Source organism: Phyllobates terribilis, unplaced genomic scaffold, assembly GCF_046119375.1.
Source record: "Phyllobates terribilis strain yellow unplaced genomic scaffold, ASM4611937v1 Scaffold_1__5_contigs__length_1240528914, whole genome shotgun sequence".
Taxonomy (NCBI): domain Eukaryota; kingdom Metazoa; phylum Chordata; class Amphibia; order Anura; family Dendrobatidae; genus Phyllobates; species Phyllobates terribilis.
In genome coordinates, this window is record NW_027362761.1 from 419,851,667 (window position 1) to 419,877,781 (window position 26,115).

Consider the following 26,115-nt stretch of genomic DNA (forward strand, 5'->3'; position numbering starts at 1 on the left):
CGCATTCTTGCTGCACAGCTTCTCACACTTGTGTTGTATTCACAGAGCTACAGCAGCTGGGATCGTCAGATGAGTGGATGGATTGCACAGCACAGGGCTGCAGCAGATGGATTGATGGGATCGCACAGCACAGGGCTGCAGCAGATGGATAGATGGGATCACACAGCCCTCTGCAGGGGGAGGCGACAATCTCCCCCCTCAGTCTCATGCAAAGGGGAAGGCTAGCACCTTTCAGCCTGAGTGACAGACAACTCTGGTACAGTCTATGCAAGTGGGAAGGGCCTATTTTGGTGCTGTTTCTGAGGCTCCGCCCACGATGGGGCACCCCACATATCATTCACTCCACATATACTACAGTAATGGCTGCGGTTTATACAGTTATACATAGTCTTTGTGGCACACAGGACCCGGTGTAATGGGTCGGTTCATTCTGTTCGTGATGCCTAGTTGACGAGCCCCCTGGGGCTGTGGGGTACTCGATGCCGGGCCGGTCGATGTTGGGGATGTCACGATGGCAGTGACCTGGTCCGTGGCCCTGGTTGGTCAAATAATTAAAGGAAAGTAAAAGGGGAATAAAGTTTTTAGAGATAATGTTCGTGATGCTGTCGCGCCCCCAGGGCAATGGGGTACTCGGAGTCCGGGCCGATAGATGTTGGGGGAAAGGGATATGTCACAGTGGCTGGCCCGGTCCATGGCCCAAGGGCGGTCAACTAAAAAGGGGGAAAGTTTATATGGGGTTTATAGTTCAATCGTGACGCCACCTGTGGTTTCAGGTAATTTGTACCAGCGCTGCTGCAGACATCTGAGGCAGTTGATAAGGCAGCTGGGATGGAACGGCTCCACACAGGTGGAGTGGGCCTCAGGGCAGGGTAGAGTTTGATGGTGGGTGGTGATGCTGGGACCTGTAGTGCAGGCGGAATGGCGCAGCAGGAGTAACTGACAGAGACAGGGGATTCGCTTCAACACCTTTACTGGTGCGGATGTCAGGTACGGTCCAGGGTACTCAGTAGGATGGGTGCACTTCAGGACTTCTCCCCAGTGAGCGGGTATAAGGCCTCCTGGTGAGTGTCTGCCTCTCTGTATGCTCCTGGCCAGCCTGCAACTGGGCCTAGCTTATGTGTCGTGCTGTTCCTTCACCTGTCGCTTGGTAGTAGGACCTTCTGCTGGCAACCACTATCCCTGGTAACGCTGGGGCCTTTGTGGTTCCTGATCCTGTTATGGGTCTAGCTTCAGGTCTGCCAGGGACTTGTAGTCCTCCTGGAATGTGGGTGGTCCCTACTGGGTATAAAGGACCCTGTAGGCGCGGACTGGGTGTCCGGTTTCTATTTTCGCGGTGAGCCTATGATGCTCCTCTGCCCCTTTCAACTCCTCTCTCCTCTCCTCTTTGCCGTTGGCCACACTCGGGGCCCTGATAACAGCAGCAGATGTGCTGCGTCTTCGCTGCTCTCAGCGTCAGCACGCTCTCAGACTCTCTGACTCAGTCTGACTGACTGACTGAACTGAACTGCCTGGCTCCACCCTCCATATATATATATCCCTAACGGGCTCCCTCTGGTGGTAGGAGGTGGAAGGGCGGAGGTGTTTGCATGTAGTGAGGGCCTCTTGTGGAGAAGTCCATCCATGCACCCTGGGTCCTGTGGTACCTGTGAACAGCAGGGTGCCACATTCCCCCCTAGTACAATTCAGTACTCCTGGACTGAAGCATTTTGTAAAATAGGTTAACAACAATAACAACAACAATAATAATAGAGTTACAGTATGTCCCGTAACCAGGTGTCCATTTCACCGATGATGTAACAAGAGTAACATGAGGGACCCGCCTAAAAACCCTCAACGTAGGCCCTGGGCATGGCTACAGGACATAATTGATCCAGGTGCTGGACCACGTCTTCGGCCATGTCAAACGGGTTTTTGCTCAGTGGTCAAATAAGGGGCACTTTGATAAGTGCAAACTATATACATGGACAGTTTTTGGCTGCTCACAGTCCTCAGCCTTCAAGTCTTTGTACCCTGACGGGTAACTAAATGCACACATATTATTGACAGTTTATACAATAAATAATAGGCAATACCCAACTGGGTAACTATTTACAATTTAGGCACTTCATGCTTATTCCCTAAATTGGGCAGGGATTTGTCCTTGTGTGCTGCGTGAGGACCTTTGTACCACTGGGGTGTAACTAGTGTCTGTGCGTACCCTTTCTGTTAATCTAGCAGGTATACAGTACAGACCAAAAGTTTGGACACACCTTCTCATTTAAAGATTGTTCTGTATTTTCATGACTTTGAAAATTGTACATTCACACTGAAGGCATCAAAACTATGAATTAACATATGTGGAATGATATACTTAACAAAAAAGTGTGAAACAACTGAAAATATGTCTTATATTCTAGGTTCTTCAAAGTAGCCACCGTTTGCTTTGATGACTGCTTTGCACACTCTTGGCATTCTCTTGATGAGATTCAAGAGGTAGTCACCGGAAATGGTTTTCACTTCACAGGTGTGCCCTGTCAGGTTTAATAATTGGGATTTCTTGCCTTAAAAATGGGGTTGGGACCATCAGTTGTGTTGTGCAGAAGTCAGGTGGATACACAGCTGATAGACATACTGAATAGACTGTTAGAATTTGTATTATGGCAAGAAAAAAGCAGCTAAGTAAAGAAAAACGAGTGGCCATCATTACTTTAGGAAATGAAGGTCAGTCAGTGCGAAAAATTGGGAAAACTTTGAAAGTGTCCCCAAGTGCAGTTGCAAAAACCATCAAGCGCTACAAAGAAACTGGCTCACATGAGGACCGCCCCAGGAAAGGAAGACCAAGAGTCACCTCTGCTTCTGAGGATAAGTTTATCCAAGTCACCAGCCTCAGAAATCGCAGGTTAACAGCAGCTCAGATTAGAGACCAGGTCAATGCCACACAGAGTTCTAGCAGCAAACACATCTCTACAACAACTGTTAAGAGGAGACTTTGTGCAGCACGCTTTCATGGTAAAATAGCTGCTAGGAAACCACTGCTAAGGACAGGCTACAAGCACTAGAGACTTGTTTGGGCTAAAGAACACAAGGAATGGACATTAGACCAGTGGAAATCTGTGCTTTGGTTTGATGAGTCCAAATTTGTGATCTTTGGTTCCAACCACCGTGTCTTTGTGCGACGCAGAAAAGGTGAACTACAAGCCTGGTTCCCACTGTGAAGCATGGAGGAGGAGGTGTGATGGTGTGGGGGTGCTTTGCTGGTGACACTGTTGGGGATTTATTCAAAATTGAAGGCGTACTGAACCAGCATAGCTTCCACAGCATCTTGCAGCGGCATGCTATTCCATCCAGTTTGCGTTTAGTTGGACCATCATTTATTTTTCAACAGGACAATGATCCCCCAAACACACCTCCAGGCTGTATAAGGGCTATTTGATCAAGAAGGAGAGTGATGAGGTGCTACGCCAGATGACCTGGCCTCCACAGTCACCAGACATGAACCCAATCGAGATGGTTTGGGGTGAGCAGGACCGCAGAGTGAAGGCAAAAGGGCCAACAAGTGCTAAGCATCTCTGGGAACCCCTTCAAGATTGTTGGAAGACCATTTCCGGTGACTACCCCTTGAAGCTCATCAAGAGAATGCCAAGAGTGTGCAAAGCAGTCATCAAAGCAAAAGGTGGCTACTTTGAAGAACCTAGAATATAAGACATATTTTCAGTTGTTTCACACTTTTTTGTTAAGTATATAATTCCACATGTGTTAATTCATAGTTTTGGTGCCTTCAGTGTGAATGTACAATTTTCATAGTTATGAAAATACAGACAAAATTTTAAATGAGAAGGTGTGTCCAAACTTTTGGTCTGTACTGTACGTGCTGGTAGATTATAGAACTGCCTTAATCTCTCTATGGGACTGGCAAGTACACTGTCCACTGGGCCTTCAGGCTCTGTTTCAATGGGTGATCCTCCTCTTACTGGGGACTCTTCCTGTTCTTGAGCAGGTTCTTCCAGTGCGCTCACAGGTTCTTCTTGTGGCTGATAGAAGTGTATTACGGGTATAATCACTGCTCCATCAAGTTGAGGCCAGTCCACAGGGAAATCTCCTAGAACTGTGTGAAGCACGTCTTCCTTGGGTTCTTCCGGTGCTATAGGAGGTACTTCTTCTTCCGTTGTCTTCAGTAGACTTGGGCACACTTTCAGATGGTCTCTTGAGACTGTTGCAGTTGTTTTACCTCCATCTTTGCTAATCAGGCAGGTTTTACTGTTGTCAAATTTGGAGTTCAGTACTGTGTAGGGCTCTCTTTCCCACTGGTCATCAAGCTTGTGACTTCTTCTCTTCCGGTTTAGCACTATCTCTCCAGGTGCCAAGGGTTTTGCTGGTGCATGTTTATTGTACTGCTCTTCCTATCTTTTCCTTACTCTGTTCAGACTGTCTTCCACACAGGCCTGTACTCTCCTGTACTGCTCTTGCCGATTTGTATCCCAGTCTTCAGTGGACATATCTGCTTCTGGTTCTACCACTCTGAGTTCCAGGTCCATGGGCAACTTTCCCAGGTCTTGCTCTCATGAGGTATGCTGGGGTACAATTTGTAGAACTCACAGGTATGTGATTGTACAGATCTACCAGGTCAGGTAGCTTGTCTGGCCACTGATATATTTCTTCCAAGGGTAAGATTTTCAGCAGGTCTATGACGATGTTGTTCATTTTCTCACACAAACCATTGGTCTGAGGGTGGTACGGCGTAGTCCGGATCTTTTTGCACCCGTACAGGTGGCAGAATTCTTTACACAGCTCGGCTTCAAAGGCAGCGCCTGGATCTGTCAGCACTTTGTCCGGGTATCCATGGGGCCTGCAGAAGTATGCTTGGAACGCTCTTGCTGCAGTCTCTGCTGTCAGGTCCTTGATAGGTGCTACCACCAGGAACCGGGAATAGTGATCCACCATGGTCAGGGCATAGGAGTAGCCTGACCTGCTGGGTGACAGCTTGACGTGATCCAGAGCAATGATCTCCAGGGGCTGGGTTGTCTTGGTGGACTGCAAGGGTGCTTTCTGGCTGCCGTAGTCTTTTCTTCTGAGGCTACAGGGCCCACAATTCCGGAACTACCTCTCTATAGAGCTCCGCATTCCAAGCCAGTAGAACTGGTCCTTCAGCAGGGTTTCCAGCTTCTTCCAGCCAAAGTGACCTGCTTGATCATGGTAGGCTTCCAACACCATCTGGATATCCGTCCTGGGTACAACAAGCTGCCACACCATTTCATGGGTCTTGGGGTTGAGATATCTTCTGCACAGCTTCTCTCTGTAGATGAACAGCCGGCTTCTTTCATTCCACAGTTGCTTGGCTTGTGGAGGAGCATCCTTCTCCAGGTGAGAACCTTCCTGGGTGATCCGTCTTTTGATAAGGCTGACAACCGGGTCACTGTTCTGGGTCTCCTTCCAACTGTGGTGGGGTAGAGGATTCAGCATCCTTCCCTGATGTCTTCTGGTGACGTGTTGCTCATGGACCACTCCACTTCGGTGGAAAGCAGGTGATTCAACTTCCTCTAAATCATCCACTTCATCCTCGGTGTCTGACTGGTGAGGCATCCTTGACAGGGCATCAGCATTGGTGTTCTTGTGACCTGCCCGATACTTGATAGTGAACTGATAATTTGACAGTCTGGCCACCCAACGCTGTTCCATGGCTCCCAACCTGGCTGTTTCCAGGTGTGTCAAGGGATTGTTGTCAGTAAAGGCTGTGAATTTCGTTCAGGCTAGGTAATGCTTGAATCATTCAGTGATAGCCCAGACCAAGGCCAGGAACTCCAGCTTGAAGGAACTGTAATTCTCCGGGTTCCTCTCAGTAGGGCGAAGCTTCCTACTGGCATACGCAATTACCTTCTCTCTGCCATTTTGCTTCTGGGACAACACAGCTCCCAGTCCCTCGTTGCTGGCGTCGGTGTACAGCAGAAAAGGCTGGCTGTAGTCATGGTAAGCCAGGATTTCTTCACCAGTCAGGATTTCTTTCATTACTGCAAAGGATTCAGCCTGCTCTTTGCCCCACTGGAATGGGGGACTCTTTCCTCTTTTGGACTGTCCTACCAGGAGGTCTTGTAGAGGTGCTACCTTTTTGGTATAGCCCTTTATGAACCTCCTGTAGTACCCGACCAGTCCCAGGAATTGCCGTACTTCTTTGATGCTTCTCGGTTCAGGCCACTTCTGGATGGCAGTGACCTTCTCCGGGTCTGGTGCTACTCCCTCCGAGCTGACTACGTGCCCCAGGTACTGAACCTTCTGCTTGAACAAGTGGCATTTAGAAGGCTTTAGTTTCATCCCATACCGGGACAATGCTTCAAATACCTCTGCCAGGTGCTTCAGATGGTCCTCATACGTCCTCGAGTACACGATAACATCATCCAGGTACACTAGCACTGTCTCGAAGTTCCGATGTCCCAAGCAACACTCCATCAGCCTCTGGAACGTTCCGGGTGCATTGCAGAGTCCAAACAGCATACTGTTGAACTCGCACAGTCTCATCGGGGTGGTGAAGGCCGTCTTCTCCCGGTCTTCCTCAGCAACAGAAACTTGCCAGTACCTGCTAGTGAGATCCAGTGTAGAGAAGTAATTGGCAGATTTTAGTGCAGCCAGGGATTCCTCTAACGGGGCAAAGGGTATGCATATTTATGTGTTATGCGATTAATCTGTCTATAATCTACACACATCCTCATGCTACCATCCTTTTTCCTGACCAGGACCAGGGGAGCTGCCCAAGGGCTACAGCTACCCCTTACTACCCCTGCCTTTTTCATGTCACGCAACATTTCCTTGGCTTTCTGATAATGTGCTGGTGGTATGAGTCGGTAACGCTCCTTAATGGGTGGATGGTTACCGGTGGTTATGTGGTATTGTACCCCTTTAACCCTTCCAAAGTCAAGTGGGTATTTACTAAACACTTGTTCATATTCCTGAACCACTCTGTAAACACCGTGTTTCTGATGGACAAGAGTGGCATCAGTCCCAACATGGAGCTGTTGACACCAATCCTCCAGCTGAGCTTCGGAGTCGTTGTCCTCCACTGCATCAGGTGGGGTCAAGGATTCCACTGTGTGTATGGCATCATTATTCACAGTATACAATCTAGCAATAGTGGCATACCTTGGCAATTTGACTTCCTCCTCCCCACAATTTAGGAGTCGTACGGGCACGCTCCCATTGCGTACGTCAACTACCCCTCTAGCAGTTAGGAGTGTAGGTCTGTGCTCTGAGCTAATGGGCTCCACTACCGCCTGTTAGTTCTGTCCCTTGAGACCTATTGCTGCCCTACACAAAATCAGCATCTCACTCATTGGGGGAATCACAATGGGTATCGGGTCTGTCACCCGTACATTACCAATCTCACCACCTGTTAGCTTTACCTGTTGAGGGTACAGGAGGGCTCGAATCTCTCTCTGGAGCACCTTCCTCTGCCCTGGTTTGGCAGTGTCAGCAATCTGTTGGAGTAAAAACAACACTTCTCCCAAACAGTTACCAACAATATTTGTACCAAGTATCATATACAAGTCTGTATCACCAGGGTTAGATTCTATGACAATTAGTCCTTGGTCCTTTAGTTCCATTCTCTCCACCTTCACTATCACGTCCTTAACCCCTACTAGGTTAAGAGGAAGGCCGTTAGAGGCATACACAGAGAGGTTCGGGGCTGGTGGGTGGAGTTCATCTATGGACCAGTACCTTTTGTAGAGGACATCAGGTATGATGGTTACCTGTGAGCCGGTGTCCATTATCGCAGGTGTTGTTATGACGTCCAGCACGATGGAGAGGAAAGGCCTTCCTCCTACAAACCGGTGGTACCAGCTTGATGGGCCTGGTTGATTTACTCCTGGGTGTCGGCCCTCGGCCCCAGGGTTTGCCCGTTTAAAGGACAGTTCCGCGTGGTGTGGCCTGCCTTGTGGCAGCGGTAGCAAATGAAGTCTCCTGGAGTGTGACGTTGGTCGATGGTCCTCCCACGAGGTGGCGTTGTCCTCCTACAGGGTGGTGTCGTCCTCCTACGGGGTGGTGTCGTCCTCCTTCTTCTCCTCATCCAGGGGACATCCTCAGGACTGTCGGCGAGTAGGATCCTTCCTTCCGGCTCGGGCTCCGCCTGTAGCTGTAGGGTGCTCAGGACAGTGGCCAGGGTTTTACTCAGCTGACGCACTTCAGAGTGCAGGTTGTCCAGCTCTCTAGGGGGCACTGTTTGCATCTTTGTTTCAGCCGTCAATGAAGGAGCAGTGGGTGCTGCGGCCACTGGGGTGGCCCCACCCTGGTAACGCTGGATAGCAGTCCCTGATGTTTCCAGGAGCTATAGACCCTTAATAGCCATGTCCTTCAGGGTGTCAAAGGTGGCAAATAGATGATCTAAGGCCCACCACCGTACGGTTCTGCTCTCCTCCTGGAACCTCAACCCCCGGATGAATTGTTCTGTCAGCATTTTATTCTCATCTTGTATGCTGGCTGGACTAACCTGTTTCAGGGCCCGCAGGTCTTCCTGTAAGTGCCAGGCATAGTCCCGGATACTGTCCTCAGGTTTCTGGGTACAGTGGTAGAACCTCATCCGGAGATCTGTCTCAGTGCGGTTTTCAAAGACAGTTTGCAGTCTCTTAAAGATAATGGATACCGATTCCTGGTCTGTGGCTGGCCAGGTTTCAACTTCCCGCTCTGCGGCACCAGTCAATTGGCCCAGCAAAACAGCGGCTCTCTGTTTACCAGTCATTGAGTTCATATCCAGTTCCCTGTATATCTTCCTTTTGAATCCAGACAGGGTGTCTGGTTTGCCATCATACTGGGGAAGCCATTTTGCTCCAGGGATATACGGCAGGGCCATGGGTATCAACTTAGTCACGACCCCTGCTGGTGGGGCGGCCGCTCCAGCCTGAGCAGCGCCGGGCGCAAGTTGAGCATCAGGAGCGTTATCCGGTGCTCCGGCATCTCGCTGGTCGTCAGCCATGGTTGCGCCCCCCTAGTGAACCTCCCTCCTGTTTCTTTAATCGGGTAGGCCACAGCTCCGCAGATGACGGTCTCCTTCCAGGACCTGACGCTTCCTGGTGCTGCGTCAGAGCGCGAGGCGGGGCTTGAGCTTTATGCGCTTCCAGCAGTCACGCCTTTCCGATTCCCGTGGTTACGCCCCTCTTCTTCCCGCGCGGCGACTCAAAAATGGTGGACAATGGTGGGAAACAGCGGCAATTGGCGGGAAAACTTCACCACGGTATGCGACACAGTTCTTTAAGGCGCACAGTACCCGGTGGCAACGGGCACGCAATCCTGTTCGTGACGCCAGAAGATGTCACGCCCCCAGGGCAATGGGGTACTCGGAGTCCAGGCCGATAGATGCTGGGGGAAAGGGATATGTCACAGTGGCTGGCCCGGTCCATGGCTCAGGGCGGTCAACTAAAAGGGGGGAAAGTTTATATGGGGTTTATAGTTCGATCGTGACGCATCTGTGGTTTCTGGTAATTTGTACCAGCGCTGCTGCAGACCTCTGAGGCAGTTGATAAGGCAGCTGAGATGGAACGGCTCCCCACAGGTGGAGCGGGCCTCAGGGCAGGGTAGAGTTTGATGGTGGGTGGTGATGCTGGGACCTGTAGTGCAGGCGGAATGGTGCAGCAGGAGTAACTGACAGAGACAGGGGATTCGCTTCAATACCTTTACTGGTGCGGATGTCAGGTACGGTCCAGGGTACTCAGTAGGATGGGTGCACTTCAGGACTTCTCCCCAGTGAGCGGGTATAAGGCCTCCTGGTCCATGTCTGCCTCTCTGTATGCTCCTGGCCAGCCTGCAACTGGGACTAGCTTATGTGTCGTGCTGTTCCTTCACCTGTCGCTTGGTAGTAGGACCTTCTGCTGGCAACCACTATCCCTGGTAACGCTGGGGCCTTTGTGGTTCCTAATCCTGTTATGGGTCTAGCTTCAGGTCTGCCAGGGACTTGTAGTCCTGGAATGCCGGTGGTCTCTACTGGGTATAAAGGACCCTCTAGGCGCGAACCCGGTGTCCGGTTTGTATCTTCGGGGTGAGCCTATGATGCTCCTCTGCGCCTTTCAACTCCTCTCTCCTCTCCTCTTTGCCGTTGTCCACACTCGGGGCCCTCAGAACTCAACAGCAGACGTGCTGCGTCTTCGCTGCTCTCAGCGTCAGCACGCTCTCAGACTCTCTGACTCTGTCTGACTGACTGACTGAACTGAACTGCCTGGCTCCATCCTCCATATATATATGTCCTGAATAGAGATGAGCGGTGTTCGACTAGAACTGTTCGCCAATCTCAAATCCGAGCTGTTTTGGGCGGTGTTCGAGTTGTTCGACGAACCCGAACGATTTGCAAAGAATTCGGCTGTTCGAGGTTATGTTCGATAACTGTTCGTGCACCAAAAGCTTGTCCTGCATGTCTGGCGCTATTTAGGGCACCAATCATGCAGGGATTGTCTGCCACTCACTGTAATGCCACAGCCATGGTGGTTGTGGCATTACAGTGATTGCCCAAATCGATGGGAACAGTGCCAACAGTGAAAAATGAAAAGCTGGCAATTCAGCAGCGGCATACACCGGTACCCGACAATTTAGAACCGAAAGAATAGAGCTTCACACATAGATTAGATAGATAGAAACATGTCAGCCACATATATATGAAGTACAGTGACAGTGTTGCTTACTGTACTTGTCATTTAGTGTAAAGGATTTATCAAAAAAATAATAGTGTTTTCATGCACCGTCTCTTTAAAAAAGCCGGCCGGCAATTCAGCAGCAGTACCCGACAATTTGGAATAGAAAGAATAGAGAATCACACATAGATTAGATAGATAGAAACATGTCAGTCACATATATATGAAGTACAGTGACAGTGTTGCTTACTGTACTTGTCATTTAGTGTAAAGGATTTATTAAAAAAAATAATAGTGTTTTCATGCACTGTCTCTTTAAAAAAGCCGGCCGGCATTTCAGCAGCGGTACCCGACAATTTATAACAGAAAAAATAGAGCATCACACATAGATTAGATAGATAGAAACATGTCAGTCACATATATAATAAGTACAGTGACAGTGTTGATTACTGTACTTGTCATTTAGTGTTAAAATAAAGGATTTATTTTAAAAAAAATTGGCGTGGGGTTCCCCGTAATTTTAGGCTCTAGCGGAGGTTAAGCAGACGGCTGGGGCAGATGTTTGAAGCCTGGGAAGGGGGTAATACCCATGGAGCTTCCCAGGCTACTAATATCAGCCCCCAGCTGAATACCTAGCCTTTACTAGCTATTAAAATGGGGGACCCCCCCAAAAAATTGACGTGGGGTCCCCCCTATTTTAATAGCTAGCAAAGGCTAGGCAGACAGCTGGGGGCTGATATTAATAGCCCAGGAAGGGTGCCATGAATATTGGCCCCCTCCCAGGCTAGAAACACCAGCCGTCAGCCGCCCCAGAAATGGCGCATCCATAGGATGTGCCAATTCTGGCACTTAACCTCGCTCTTCCCACTGCCCTGTAGCGGTGGCAGTGGGGTAATAGGGCTGGGGTTGATGTCAGCTTATAATGCCAGCTGACATCAAGCCCAGGTTAGTAATGGAGAGGCGTCTATAAGACACCCCCATTACTAACCCCATAGTCAAAGTTAAAAGAAAACACAAACACCCAGAATAAAGTCCTTTAATTGAAATAAAGACACAATCCTTTATTGTTCTAAATTAAACCATACTTACCACCACGCCCATTCCAGCTGAAGCCAACGATCTCCTGCAATAAAAGTAAAATAATAAAGCAACATCATTCTTACCTTTCCATGGTTCCCAGGACAGCTTCAGCTCTGCTACATCGAGATGACAGGCTGGACCGCAGCAGAACGCTGCCATCCAGCCTGTCATCCCGCGGACACTGAGAAGCGCAGGCATGCTTGCGCTCTTCAGTGTCTCGCTGTGACAGCATAAAGATGAGCCGAGGTCATGTCCAATGAACTCAGCTCACCTCATGCACGTCACTGACAGCGTGGGAGAATTCTCCTGCACTCAGCGCTTCAGCGTGAGAATTTTCCCATGCTGTCAGTGACGTACATGAGGTCAGCTGAGTTCATTGGACATGAATGAGCTCACCTCATGCACGTCACTGACAGCGTGGGAGAATTCTCCTGCACTCAGCGCTTCAGCGTGAGAATTCTCCCACGCTGTCAGTGACGTACATGAGGTCAGCTGAGTTCATTGGACATGAATGAGCTCACCTCATGCACGTCACTGACAGCGTGGGAAAATTCTCACGCTGAAGCGCTGAGTGCAGGAGAATTTTCCCACGCTGTCAGTGACGTGCATGAGGTGAGCTCATTCATGTCCATTGAACTCAGCTGACCTCATGTACGTCACTGACAGCGTGGGAGAATTCTCACGCTGAAGCACTGAGTGCAGGAGAATTCTTCCACGCTGTCAGTGACGTACATGGGGTGAGCTGAGTTCATTGGACATGACCTCGGCTCATCTGGATGACGTCACAGAGAGACACTGAGGAGTGCAAGCATGCCTGCGCTTCTCAGTGTCTGCGGGATGACAGGCTGGATGGCAGCGTTCTCCTGCGGTCCAGCCTGTCATCTCGATGTAGCAGAGCTTAAGCTGTCCTGGGAACCATGGAAAGGTAAGGATGAGGTTGCTTTATTATTTTTCTTTTATTGCAGAAGACATTGGCTTCAGCTGGAATGGGCGTGATGGTAAGTATAGTTTAATTTAGAACAATAAAGAATTGTGTGTTTATTTCAATTAAAGGACTTTTTTCTGGGTGTTGTGTTTTTTTTAAATACTTTACTAGAAATTCATAGTGGTCATGTCTAATATTGGCGTGACCCCATGAATTTCGGGCTTAGGGCCAGCTGATAATGCCAAGCTGGCCCTAACCCCTTTATTACCCAGTGAGCCACCGCACCAGGGCCCTGGATGAGTTGGGTACAGCGCCAGAAGATGGCGCTTCTATGAACGCGCCATTTTCCGGGGTGGCTGCGGACTGCAATTTGCAGCTGGGGGGACCCAGAAAGCTTGGGCCTCCCTGCGCTGCAGATTCCAGCCCCCAGCTGCCTAGTTGTACCTGGCTGGACACAAAAATAGGGCGAAGCCCCACGTATTTTTTTTTTAATTATTTCATGAAATTCATGAAATAATTAAGAAAAAAAGGGCTTCCCTATATTGTTGTGTCCGGCCAGGTACAAATAGGCAGCTGGTGGTTGGGGGCAGCCCGTTCCTGCCTGCTGTACCTGGCTGGACACAAATATAGTGCGAAGCCCCACATCAATTTTTTTTTAAATTATTTCATGAAACTAGATGGTGGCCCGATTCTAACGCATCGGGTATTCTAGAATATGTATGCGGCAGACCCGGCGCAATCAGCAGAGCTGTGTTTAAATTTGGCGCCAAAATCGCTGACTGGTCGCGGCCAGCAACCGCGACCAATCAGCAAAGCGGTGTTGAAATTTGGCGACTATATCACTAATTGGTCACGGCCGGCGGTCGCGACTAATCAGCAGAGCGGGGTTTAAATTTTGCGCCAATAATGCTGATAGGTTGTGGTCGCGACCAATCAGCAAAGCGGTGTTTAAATTTGGCTCCAATAATGGTGATTGGTCACGACCTCGACCATTCAGCAGAGCGGTGTTTAAATTTGGCGGCAACAATGTTGATTAGTCGCGGCCGGCGGTCGCGACCAATCAGCAGAGCGGGGTTTAAATTTGGCGCCAATAATGCTGATTGGTCGCAATCGCCGGCCGCGACCAATCAGCAGAGCGGTGTTTAAATTTGGCGTCAAAATCGCTGATTGGTCACGGAAGGCAACTGTGACCAATCAGCAGAGCGGGGTTTAAATTTGGCGCCAATACTGCTGATTGGTCGCGGCCGGCAACCGTGACCAATCAGCCGAGCAGGGTTTAAATTTGGCGCCAATACTACTGATTGGTCGCGGACGGCGACCGCGATCAATCAGCAGAGCGGTGTTTAAATTTGGCGCCAATAATGCTGATAAGTCGCGGCCGGCATCCGCGACCAATTAGCAGAGCGGGGTTTAAATTTGGCGCCAATCTCGCTGATTGGTCGCGGCTGGAGTCCGCGACCAATCAGCAGAGCGTTGTTTAAATTTGTCGCCAATCTCACTGATTGGACGCGTCTGGCGTCCGCGACCAATCAGCAGAGCGTTGTTTAAATTTGGCACCAAGCTCGCTGATTGGTCGCGGCCGCTATTTAAATGTGGCGCCCAAATCGGTGATTGGTCGCGGGCAGCGTTCGCGACCAATCAGCAGAGCGGTGTTTAACTTTAGCGCCAAGATCACTGATTGGTCGCGTGCGGAGAGCGCGACCAATCAGCGAATCGTATTGGTGAGGACCGGGGAGCGCCGCTGCCTGGTCGGATACTTCCGTTGCGAGAAGCCGGGAGATGAGCGACTGCTCGCAGCAGAAGTATCCCGACCCGCAGCGCCGCTCCCCGGTCCTCCCTTCACACCCTAGCCGCTGATGTCCCCACAGTATCCGCATGGTGTTACAAAGATCCGGACATTTGTGTTAAAAATCGCTGATTGGTCGCTGGCGCTGCCCGAGGCCAATCACAAATTTGGGCGCCAAATTTAAATATCGGCCGCAACCAATCACCAATCTTGGCTCCACATTTAAACACCGCTGTGCTGATTGGTCGCCGATGCTGGGCGCGACCAATCACCGATTTTGGCGCCACATTTAAATAGCGTCCGCGACCAATCAGTACAGCGGTGTTTAAATGTGGAGCCAAGATGGGTGATTGGTCGCGGAGGATATTTAAATTTGGCGCCCAAATCGGTGATTGGTCGCGGCTGATATTTAAATTTGGCGCCCAAATCGGTGATTGGTCGCGGGCAGCGCCTGCGACCAATCAGCGATTTTTAACACAAATGTCCGGATCTTTGTAGCACCATGCGGATACTGTGGGGACATCAGCGGCTAGGGTGTGAAGGGAGGACCGGGGAGCGGCGCTGCGGGTCCGGATACTTCTGCTGCGAGCGCCCGCTCATGTCCCGGGTTCTCGTTGCGGAAGTACCCGCACTGGCAGCGACGCTGACATCCATGCGGCTAGGGCGTGAAGGGAGGACCGGGGAGCGGCGCTGACATCCAATTGGTCGCGGCCGCTATTTAAATGTGCCGCACAAATCGATGATCACTGATCTTGCCGCCAAAGTTAAACACTACTGTGCTGATTGGTCGCGGACGATGCCCGCGACCAATCACAGATTTGTGCGCCAAATTTAAATATCGGCCGCGACCAATCACCGATCTTGGATCCACATTTAAACAACGCTGTGCTGATTGGTCGCGGCCGATATTTAAATGTGGCGCCCAAATCGGTGATTGGTCGCGGTCTTGGCGCGCGACCAATCACTGATCTTGCCGCCAAAGTTAAACACTACCGTGCTGATTGGTCGCGGACGCTGCCCGCGACCAATCACCGATTTGTGCGCCAAATTTAAATATCAGCCTCATGCACGTCACTGACAGCGTGGGAAAATTCTCACGCTGAAGCGCTGAGTGCAGGAGAATTTTCCCACGCTGTCAGTGACGTGCATGAGGTGAGCTGAGTTCATTGGACATGACCTCGGCTCATCTTTATGCCGTCACAGAGAGACACTGAGGAGCGCAAGCATGCCTGCGCTTCTCAGTGTCTGCAGGATGACAGGCTGGATGGCAGCGTTCTGCTGCGGTCCAGCCTGTCATCTCGATGTAGCAGAGCTGGAGCTGTCCTGGGAACCATGGAAAGGTAAGGATGAGGTTGGTTTATTATTTTATTTTTATTGGAGGAGATCGTTGGCTTCAGCTGGAATGGGCGTGATGGTAAGTATGGTTTAATTTAGAACAATAAAGAATTGTGTGTTTATTTCAATTAAAGGACTTTATTCTGGGTGTTGTGTTTTTTTTTTTACTTTGACTATGGGGTTAGTAATGGGGGTGTCTTATAGACGCCTCTCCATTACTAACCTGGGCTTGATGTCAGCTGGCATTATAAGCTGACATCAACCCCAGCCCTATTACCCCACTGCCACCGCTACAGGGCAGTGGGAAGAGCGAGGCTAAGTGCCAGAATTGGCACATCCTATGGATGCGCCATTTCTGGGGCGGCTGACGGCTGGTGTTTCTAGCCTGGGAGGGGGCCAATATTCATGGCACCCTTCCTGGGCTATTAATATCAGCCCCCAGCTGTCTGCCTAGCCTTTGCTAGCTATTAAAATAGGGGGGACCCCACGTCATTTTTTTGGGGGGGTCCCCCATTTTAATAGCTAGTAAAGGCTAGGTATTCAGCTGGGGGCTGATATTAGTAGCCTGGGGAGCTCCGTGGGTATTACCCTCTTCCCAGGCTGCAAACATCTGCCCCAGCCATCTGCTTAACCTCCGCTAGAGCCTAAAATTACGGGGACCCCCACGCCAATTTTTTTTTTAATAAATCCTTTATTTTAACACTAAATGACAAGTACAGTAATCAACACTGTCACTGTACTTCATATATATGTGACTGACATGTTTCTATCTATCTAATCTATGTGTGATGCTCTATTCTTTCTGTTCTAAATTGTCGGGTACAGATGCTGAATTGCCGGCCGGCTTTTTTAAAGAGACGGTGCATGAAAACACTATTATTTTTTTAAATAAATCCTTTACACTAAATGACAAGTACAGTAACCAACACTGTCACTGTACTTATTATATATGTGATTGGCATGTTTATATCTATCTATGTGTGATGCTCTATTCTTTCTGTTATAAATTGTCGGGTACAGATGCTGAATTGCCGGCCGGCTTTTTTAAAGAGACGGTGCATGAAAACACTATTATTTTTTTAAATAAATCCTTTAACACTAAATGACAAGTACAGTAACCAACACTATCACTGTACTTATTATATATGTGACTGACATGTTTCTATCTATCTAATCTATGTGTGATGCTCTATTCTTTCTGTTATAAATTGTCGGGTACCGCTGCTGAATTGCCGGCCGGCTTTTTTAAAGAGATGGTGCATGAAAACACTATTATTTTTTTAAATAAATCCTTAACACTAAATGACAAGTACAGTAAGCAACACTGTCACTGTACTTCATATATATGTGACTGACATGTTTCTATCTATCTAATCTATGTGTGATGCTCTATTCCTTCTTGTCTAAATTGTCGGGTACCGGTGTATGCCGCTGCTGAATTGCCGGCCGGCTTTTTTAAAGAGAGCGTCTTCTGAGCAGTTTGTCAGCTTTTGGACACCTTTGAAGGTGTTTTCTATGTGTTTCTATGTGTTTTTGTTTGCCTGCCATTGGTTTTAACGGTGTTCGACGGTGTTCTAAGGTGTTCGACGAACAGTTCGACGAACAGTTCCTCGAACATCCCGGTGTTCGACGAACCGAACCGAACCTGAACACTACGGGGGTGGCTCAACACTAGTCCTGAACACAGTTGCTATTTAGTTTATAGATGTCTGGTTTTATTCATTCTCCTTGTGGCCAGATACAACCAGCCAGCCATTGATCAGCTGTCACTATAACTCTTACACTAAAGCAATTCTTGATTCTGTATGTAGACTAGATTGTAGCATAGGCTTCACGAGCAAAAAAATATTTCTGACAGTGCTCATTAGTGCTTATCATTTAATTTCCAGACCGGCTGAGCCCGCTGAGAATTTCCATTAGCTACTCTAGAACTAAATTGACGTGTGAGAATATTTTCCATCTCCATGTGAAAAAGATTTTATGTTTAGCTTTATACTTTCTGTTTTCTTTTGAGCATTGTGAATATACTTTCCATATATTAGGCCTGAGATTTTGGCTTTAAGTTATGTAATGTATTATATGTCCATACAATTCATAATTTTCATGAAGTTTCTATATCATCTGCATGTAAATATTCCTTGACTCTAAGGGCTCGCTCACACTGTCGTATAACACAGCCGAATGCTATGTGATGTTTTATCGGATAGGACTCGGCCCTATGTTATAATATGGGACAGTGCAGATCTGCGATTATTGGCATGAGAAAATAATCTCATTCGATATTCGGACCATGTGCACCCATACAAGTCTATGGGTGCACGTAAAACATTGGACTGCACTCGGATGTCATCCAAGTGCAGTCCGATGAATACTCACAGAGACTATGGAGAAGATGGAGAAATTAAGTTCTCCATCTTCTCCATATCTGTGCTGCGAGAGAATCGGATCACACTCTGTTGAAGCTCTGACAGAGTTTGAGCCGAGTGTCATTAGCATAATTGGCCCTATTCTGTTGCATGAGAGAATATATGGCTTAGTGAGTGGACCTTAAAACTGAATAGTAGTGACGGACAGGCACCTCACAAGCGGGATCCATGTAGCTCTCAGATGTCATGTAGGTAGGGCTTCATTCCATGTGGTAGGGCTTAATTTCAAGGTATATAAAAAAAATGGACTTCAAATAAAAATTAAATGAACACAAAAAGCACTAATTGAATTATTTTTTTCGTATTTATGTTTGCAGCCCCTTTAAAAACCCTTTGAGAACCAAGGCACATATATGTCCCATAGTTTTAAACTGGAAAAAAATTTGATTGAATAAAATTTAAGGTCCTCAAAGGTTTAAGTAGGTCATAAATTCACATGAATACTTGCTCATACAATTGCACATGTCAAAAGATGAAGAAGAACAGAATCAAAAATATGACATTAAGTGGAGCACTTACAGGTATTCAAGGTGAAAGAGACCAGCAAAGGCATCGTCTCGAATAACAGTAAATGAGTTAGAATTCAGCAAGCTGAAAATGAAGAAAGCAGGTTAGAAGCGAACCAGACTTTATGGTGCTCAGAATTAGTCAAGCAGAATTTATTGACTGCTCTTGCAAAGCACTGAGACTCCCGTGTATAGATGGTGCCGTGCGGCCTCCCGCTGTGTATAGATGGCGCCGTGCGGCCTCCCGCTGTGTATAGATGGCACCGTATAGATGGCTACGTGCGGCCTCCTGCTGAGTATACGTGTATAGATGGCTACGTGCGGCCTCCTGCTGAGTATAGATTCCGCACGGCGCTCCCCCCAGAGACAGCAGGAGGCCGCACAGCGCCATCTATACTCAGCGGGAGGCCACACGTAGCCATCTATACACAGCAGGAGGATGCACGGCGACATCTATACTCAGCGGGGGGCCGCAAGTAGCCATCTATACACAGCAGGGGGGCGCACGTAGCCATCTATACACAGCGGGGGGCCGCACGTAGCCATCTATACACAGCGGGAGGCCACACGGCGCCCCCCCAGAGACATCAGGAGGCCGCACGGCGCCAACTATACTCAGCAGGAGGCCGCATGCAGTCATGCACACACACAAACATATACAGACACACATAAACACATTTGAAACACAAAAATACATACAAACAGACATCACACAATGACATCTGCCCACACACACACACACACACACACACACAAACAGACAGAAATCACACACACACCGGCCCACACACACACACACCAGCCCACACACACACACCTGCCCCCAGACACACACACCTGCCCACACACACACATACACACCTGCCCACACACACATGCCCACACACACATCTGTGTGTATGTATAGTGTGTGTGTGTGTATAATGTATGTGTATGTATAGTGTGTGTGTGTGTATAATTTGTGTGTGTGTGTGTGTATAATTTGTGTGTGTGTATTTTTTTTTTAAGTTAAAAACAAGTAAAATGCATGTGGCATCAATATCAAGACTCCAGATATAAGGGCCTATTCACACTGAATTTTGCAATGCATTCATCTCCTCTTTCCAGGCTTCTATCTAAATCCCGGAAAAATGGCATTCAGATGTGCCTTGACATAGCCATTGATTTGAACAAAGGCAAACCGAGGCTAAAGTCTGAATCTTTAGGCTCCATTTGCTCTGCTTTCAGATGTCTCATTTCAGACAGCACAATCCAGAATTTCAGGGATTCAGTTGTAAGCCTTGTGTAAAGACCTGAATGCAGCGCTGAATGTAGTGTGAATAGGTCCTTACATCCTACACCACCTCAGGAGATTGTTGTTATGGAGTATTGCCCCTGGGTGGCCGCAGTTATGACCACCACCAGGGCTCGCGGTCACCCACCCTAGCTTTGGTATTCTGGGGAGCTGGTATAATGAATATCTGAGAAGAGCCCTAGAGAAGCAAGAACATTGGACAACCAAGAGGTGGTGGCCTCAAGTCAGGTGTAGTGTTCAACGGGGCAAGACTTTCTAACCTGCCCACACACACACACGCACACACATCTGCCCACACACACACACACATACACCTGCCCACACACACACACACACACCTGCCCACACAGACACACACACACACACCTGCCCACACAGACACACACACACACCTGCGCACACAGACACACACACACACCTGCCCACACAGACACACACACACCTGCCCACACACACACACACCTGCCCACACAGACACACACACACACACCTGCCCACACAGACACACACACACACCTGCCCACCCACACACACACACACACCTGCCCACACACACATCTGCCCACACACACATCTGCCCACACACACATCTGCCCACACACACACACACTCACCATCCCCCGGCTCCATTCCTCCTGCCTGCTCTCTCTCTTCTCCGTAGCAGCAGTGCAGGCCGGGGCGCACTGCGTGACGTCAGAGCTAGGAGACACGGCCGCGCACAGGGCCGTGTCTCCTAGCAGTGACGCGGTCGGGCCAGCACAGGGAAGTTAACTGCTGCAGTGCTGGCCCGGCCGAAGAAGAAGTAGCGGCGGCCGCTGCTGGGGGAGCGGTCCGGGGCCCCCCCTCCCGCCACTGCTACCGGTATGTGCCGCGGCGGCCCGCACATATAATGAGGGCAATCCGGCATTAGACACCCCGCCCGGAGCCGCGGGCCCCCTGCAGGCTCGGGGCCCCGGGCAGTCACCCGGATTGCCCTCAATATAATCCGCCTATGGTCTGAACACTCACAGACACACTCAATTTTTTTTGGGGGGGAGGGGGAAATACCAAAAGGTTCATAAGACGGGTATTTGTACAGTCTGACTGAGGAAAAAAAAAAATGAGGATTTAGATGGAAAAAAAAGGATTTTTCCTGGCCCCTGAGACCGGGGGTGATAAGTCTAGCAATTTGAGCAGCAGCAGCACACAGGACTGTAATGCAGAGTTTGTTGGTATAACCACTGCGTCTCCTATACAGCCTGCCTGCCTGATATCTGGGATGGATAATAGTCCTCAGAAGGACTGTTTGTTTGATTTTGCAGGCTTTAGAGACCCTACACTACCTATTTCGCAGTATAAATCTCTCCCTAGCTCAGCAGCACTCTCGCTACACTGTCTGATCCGGAGCGACTGTGTCCAAGATGGCGGCGCCCGGTTTAAAATACTCGAGGTGGCGCTGTGCGGCCAGCCAATCACTGTAATGCCCACAACCAACATGGCTGCGGCATTACAGTGACTGGCTGGCAATCCCTGCATGTTCATTGGCTCTGTAAAGAGCACCAAACTTGCAGGGCGGAGACCCGAGCTCCCGCCCGAGTAACCCGAAAATGCTCGGTGCTCACCGAACATCCTGAGTAGTGAGATGCTCGGGTGAGTACCGAGCAGTGTCGAGCATGCTCGCTCAACACTAGTGAACAGCTCTTCGGAGTGTCCAAGTATGGAATCAGTTGTCTCCAGGCACTTGGCATGGTGGGAGGAAGAAGGATCAGGTGAGGAATATGCGTTCCAGACTCACGTCTACTAAGACTTGACCATGTGGAAAACAAGGTGGTGGTGGTGGCTAAGTGACTGGAAGCATTATCTGCTATCCAACAAATAACCTTTTGACACTGCTCAGTGTTCAATAGTGGTGTTCTGCGGTCCCCTAGTAATTGGGACAGGAAGGTCAAGCGACAAGATGTGGGTATTTGTTGTGGCACAATTTCAGCTTGCCCATGGCCATGTCCTTGGCCTCTGCATGCACCATCACCATCATGTCCACTTCCCCGTCCCTTGCCATGCACCTTGCCTATTTTTAATGGAGGACAATATTTTCCACATTCACCAGAAATGGCTGATCTTGGAACGTAGTTATGTGTGATACGTCTGACAGAGAACCACAATTTTAAATAGCAGGCCTGTAATTTGCTAATACTATCCTTCACAGACACCTAGTGTAAATAGCTTGACTGCCACACTGCAACAGAATGGAAAAGAAGGCCAATATTTTCCACGTTAAGCTTAAATTTCTGGATTTTTATCGCTGAAATATGGAACAGATCTGGCTTTATTCTGCAGTGACAACAAGCAAATGGAGCAGAAAAATAGTGTACTCTGTATTGATTTTTAAGCAAATAACCAGGATTAAGATAAAAGAAAAATTTCCCTGGCCCCTGATATCTGGGGCTATGTCTACAAATATCTGTAAGAACAGCAGCAGCAGGAATGTTCAATGGACCCTCTTGCACTATATGCACTGCAGTCCGCCACATACACTGCCTGCCTGCCTAATTCCTGCTATCACCACTGAATATATGCAGCTGGATTAGTCCTCAGAAGGAATGTTAATTCAGATGTGTGTATATATATATATATATATATATATATATATATATATATATATATATATATATATACAGTACAGACCAAAAGTTTGGACACACCTTCTCATTTAAAGATTTTTCTGTATTTTCATGACTTTGAAAATTGTACATTCACACTGAAGGCATCAAAACTATGAATTAACACATGTGGAATTATATACTTAATAAAAAAGTGTGAAACAGGTGAAAATATGTCTTATATTCTAGGTTCTTCAAAGTAGCCACCTTTTGCTTTGATGACTGCTTTGCACTCTTGGCATTCTCTTGATGAGCTTCAAGAGGTAGTCACCGGAAATGGTTTTCACTTCACAGGTGTGCCCTGTCAGGTTTAATAAGTGGGATTTCTTGCCTTATAAATGGGGTTGGGACCATCAGTTGTGTTGTGTAGAAGTCAGGTGGATACACAGCTGATAGTCCTACTGAATAGACTGTTAGAATTTGTATAATGGCAAGAAAAAAGCAGCTAAGTAAAGAAAAACGAGTGGCCATCATTACTTTAAGAAATGAAGGTCAGTCTGTCCGAAAAATTGGGAAAACTTTGAAAGTGTCCCCAAGTGCAGTTGCAAAAACCATCAAGCGCTACAAAGAAACTGGCTCACATGAGGACCGCCCCAAGAAAGGAAGACAAAAGTCACCTCTGCTTCTGAGGATAAGTTTATCCGAGTTACCAGCCTCAGAAATCGCAGATTAACAGCAGCTCAGATTAGAGACCAGGTCAATGCCACACAGAGTTCTAGCAGCAGACACATCTCTACAACAACTGTTAAGAGGAGACTTTGTGCAGCAGGCCTTCATGGTAAAATAGCTGCTAGGAAACCACTGCTAAGGACAGGCAACAAGCAGAAGAGACTTGTTTGGGCTAAAGAACACAAGGAATGGACATTAGACCAGTGGAAATCTGTGCTTTGGTCTGATGAGTCCAAATTTGAGATCTTTGGTTCCAACCACCTGTGTCTTTGTGCGATGGAGAAAAGGTGAACGGATGGACTCTACATGCCTGGTTCCCACCGTGAAGCATGGAGGAGGAGGTGTGATGGTGTGGGGGTGCTTTGCTGGTGACACTGTTGGGGATTTATTCAAAATTGAAGGCATAGTGAATCAGCATGGCTACCACAGCATCTTGCAGCGGCATGCTATTCCATCCGGTTTGCGTTTAGTTGGACCATCATTTATTTTTCAACAGGACAATGACCCCAAACACACCTCCAGGCTGTGTAAGGGCTATTTGACCAAGAAAGAGAGTGATGGGCTGCTACGCCAGATGACCTGGCCTCCACAGTCACCAGACCTGAACCCAATCGAGATGGTTTGGGGTGAGCTGGACCGCAGAGTGAAGGCAAAAGGGCCAACAAGTGCTAAGCATCTCTGGGAACTCTTTCAAGATTGCTGGAAGACCATTTCCGGTGACTACCTCTTGAAGCTCATCAAGAGAATGCAAAGAGTGTGAAAAGCAGTCATCAAAGCAAAAGGTGGCTACTTTGAAGAACCTAGAATATAAGACATATTTTCAGTTGTTTCACAATTTTTTATTAAGTATATGATTCCACATGTGTTAATTCCTAGTTTTGATGCCTTCAGTGTGAATGTACAATTTTCATAGCCATGAAAATACAGAAAAATCTTTAAATGAGAAGGTGTGTCCAAACTTTTGGTCTGTACTGTGTATATATATATATATATATATATATATATATATATATATATATATACATATATATATACAGTGCTCAAAAAAATAAAGGGAACACTCAAATATCACATCCTACATCTGAATGAATGAAATATTCTCATTGAATACTTTGTTCTGCACAAAGCTGAATGTGCTGACAACAAAATCACATAAAAATCATCAATGGAAATCAAATTTATTAACCAATGGAGGTCTGGATTTGGAATCACCCCCAAAATTAAAGTGGAAAAGCATACTACAGTCTGATCCAACTTTGATGTAATGTCCTTAAAACAAGTCAAAATGAGGCTCAGTATTGTGTGTGGCCTCCATGTGCCTGTATGACCTCCCGACAATGCCTGGGCATGCTTCTGATGAGGTTGCGGATGGTCTCCTGTGGGATTTCCTCCCAGACCTGGACTAAAGCATCCGCCAATTCCTGGACTGGTCTGTGGTACAACGTGACGTTGGTGGATGGAGCGAGACATGGTGTCCCAGATGTGCTCAATCGGATTCAGGTCTGGGGAACGGGCGGGCCAGTCTATAGCTTCAATGCCTTCATCTTGCAGAAACTGCTGACACACTTCAGCCACATGAGGTCTGGCATTGTCCTGCATTAGGAGGAACCCAGGGCCAACCGCACCACCATATGGTCTCACAAGGGGTCTGAGGCTTTCATCTCGGTACCTAATGGCAGTCAGGCTACCTCTGGTGAGCACATGGAGGACTGTGCTGCCCTCCAAAGAAATGCCACCCCACACAATTACTGACCCACTGCCAAACGGGTCATGCTGAAAGATGTTGCAGGCAGCAGATCGCTCTCCAGGCCGTCTCCAGACTCTGTCAAGCCTGTCAAATGTGCTCAGTGTGAACCTGCTTTCATCTGTGAAGAGCACAGGGCGCCAGTGGCGACTTTGCCAATCCTTGTGTTCTGTTGCAAATGCAAAGCGTCCTACACGGTGTTGGTCTGTGAGCACAACCCCCATCTGTGGACGTCTGGCCCTCATACCACCCTCATGGAGTCGGTTTCTAACCATTTGTGCAGACACATGCACATTTGTGGCCTTCTGGAGGTCATTTTGCAGGGCTCTGGCAGTGCTCCTCCTGTTCCTCCTTGCACAATGACGGAGGTAGCGGTCCTGCTGCTGGGTTGTTGGCCTCCTACGGCCCCCTCCACATCTCCTGGTGTACTGGCCTGTCTCCTGGTGTACTGGCCTGTCTCCTGGTGTACTGCCCTGTCTCCTGGTAGCGCCTCCAGCCTCTGGACACTACGCTGACAGACACAGCAAACCTCACCACAGCTCGCATTGATGTGCCATCCTGGATGAGCTGCACTATCTGAGCAAATTCTGTGGGTTGTAGAGTCCGTCTCATGCTACCACGAGTGTGAAAGCACAACCAACATTCAAAAGTGACCAAAACATCAGCCAGAAAGCATTGGTACTGAGATGTGGTCTGTGATTCCCACCTGCAGAACCACTCCTTTATTGAGGGTGTCTTGATAATTGCCAATAATTTCCATCTATTGTCTATTCCATTTGCACAACAGCATGTGAAATTGATTGTCAATCAGTGTTGCTTCCTAAGTGGACAGTTTGATTTCACAGAAGTTTGATTTACTTGGAGTTATATTCTGTTGTTTAAGTGTTCCCTTTATTTTTTTGAGCAGTGTATATATATGTTGTGGAATACCTATACTAACTATAAAGAAGCAAATTTCTCCCTGACACAGCAACACCTCTCCCTACTCTGCCTGATTCCGGGGTAGACTGTGACGAGCATAGCGGCGCCAGGTGTTATGTGCGGCCAGCCATTCACTGTAAGGCCCACAACCAACATGGCTACGGCATTACAGTATGTGGCAGGCAATCCCTACATGTTCATTGGCTCTCT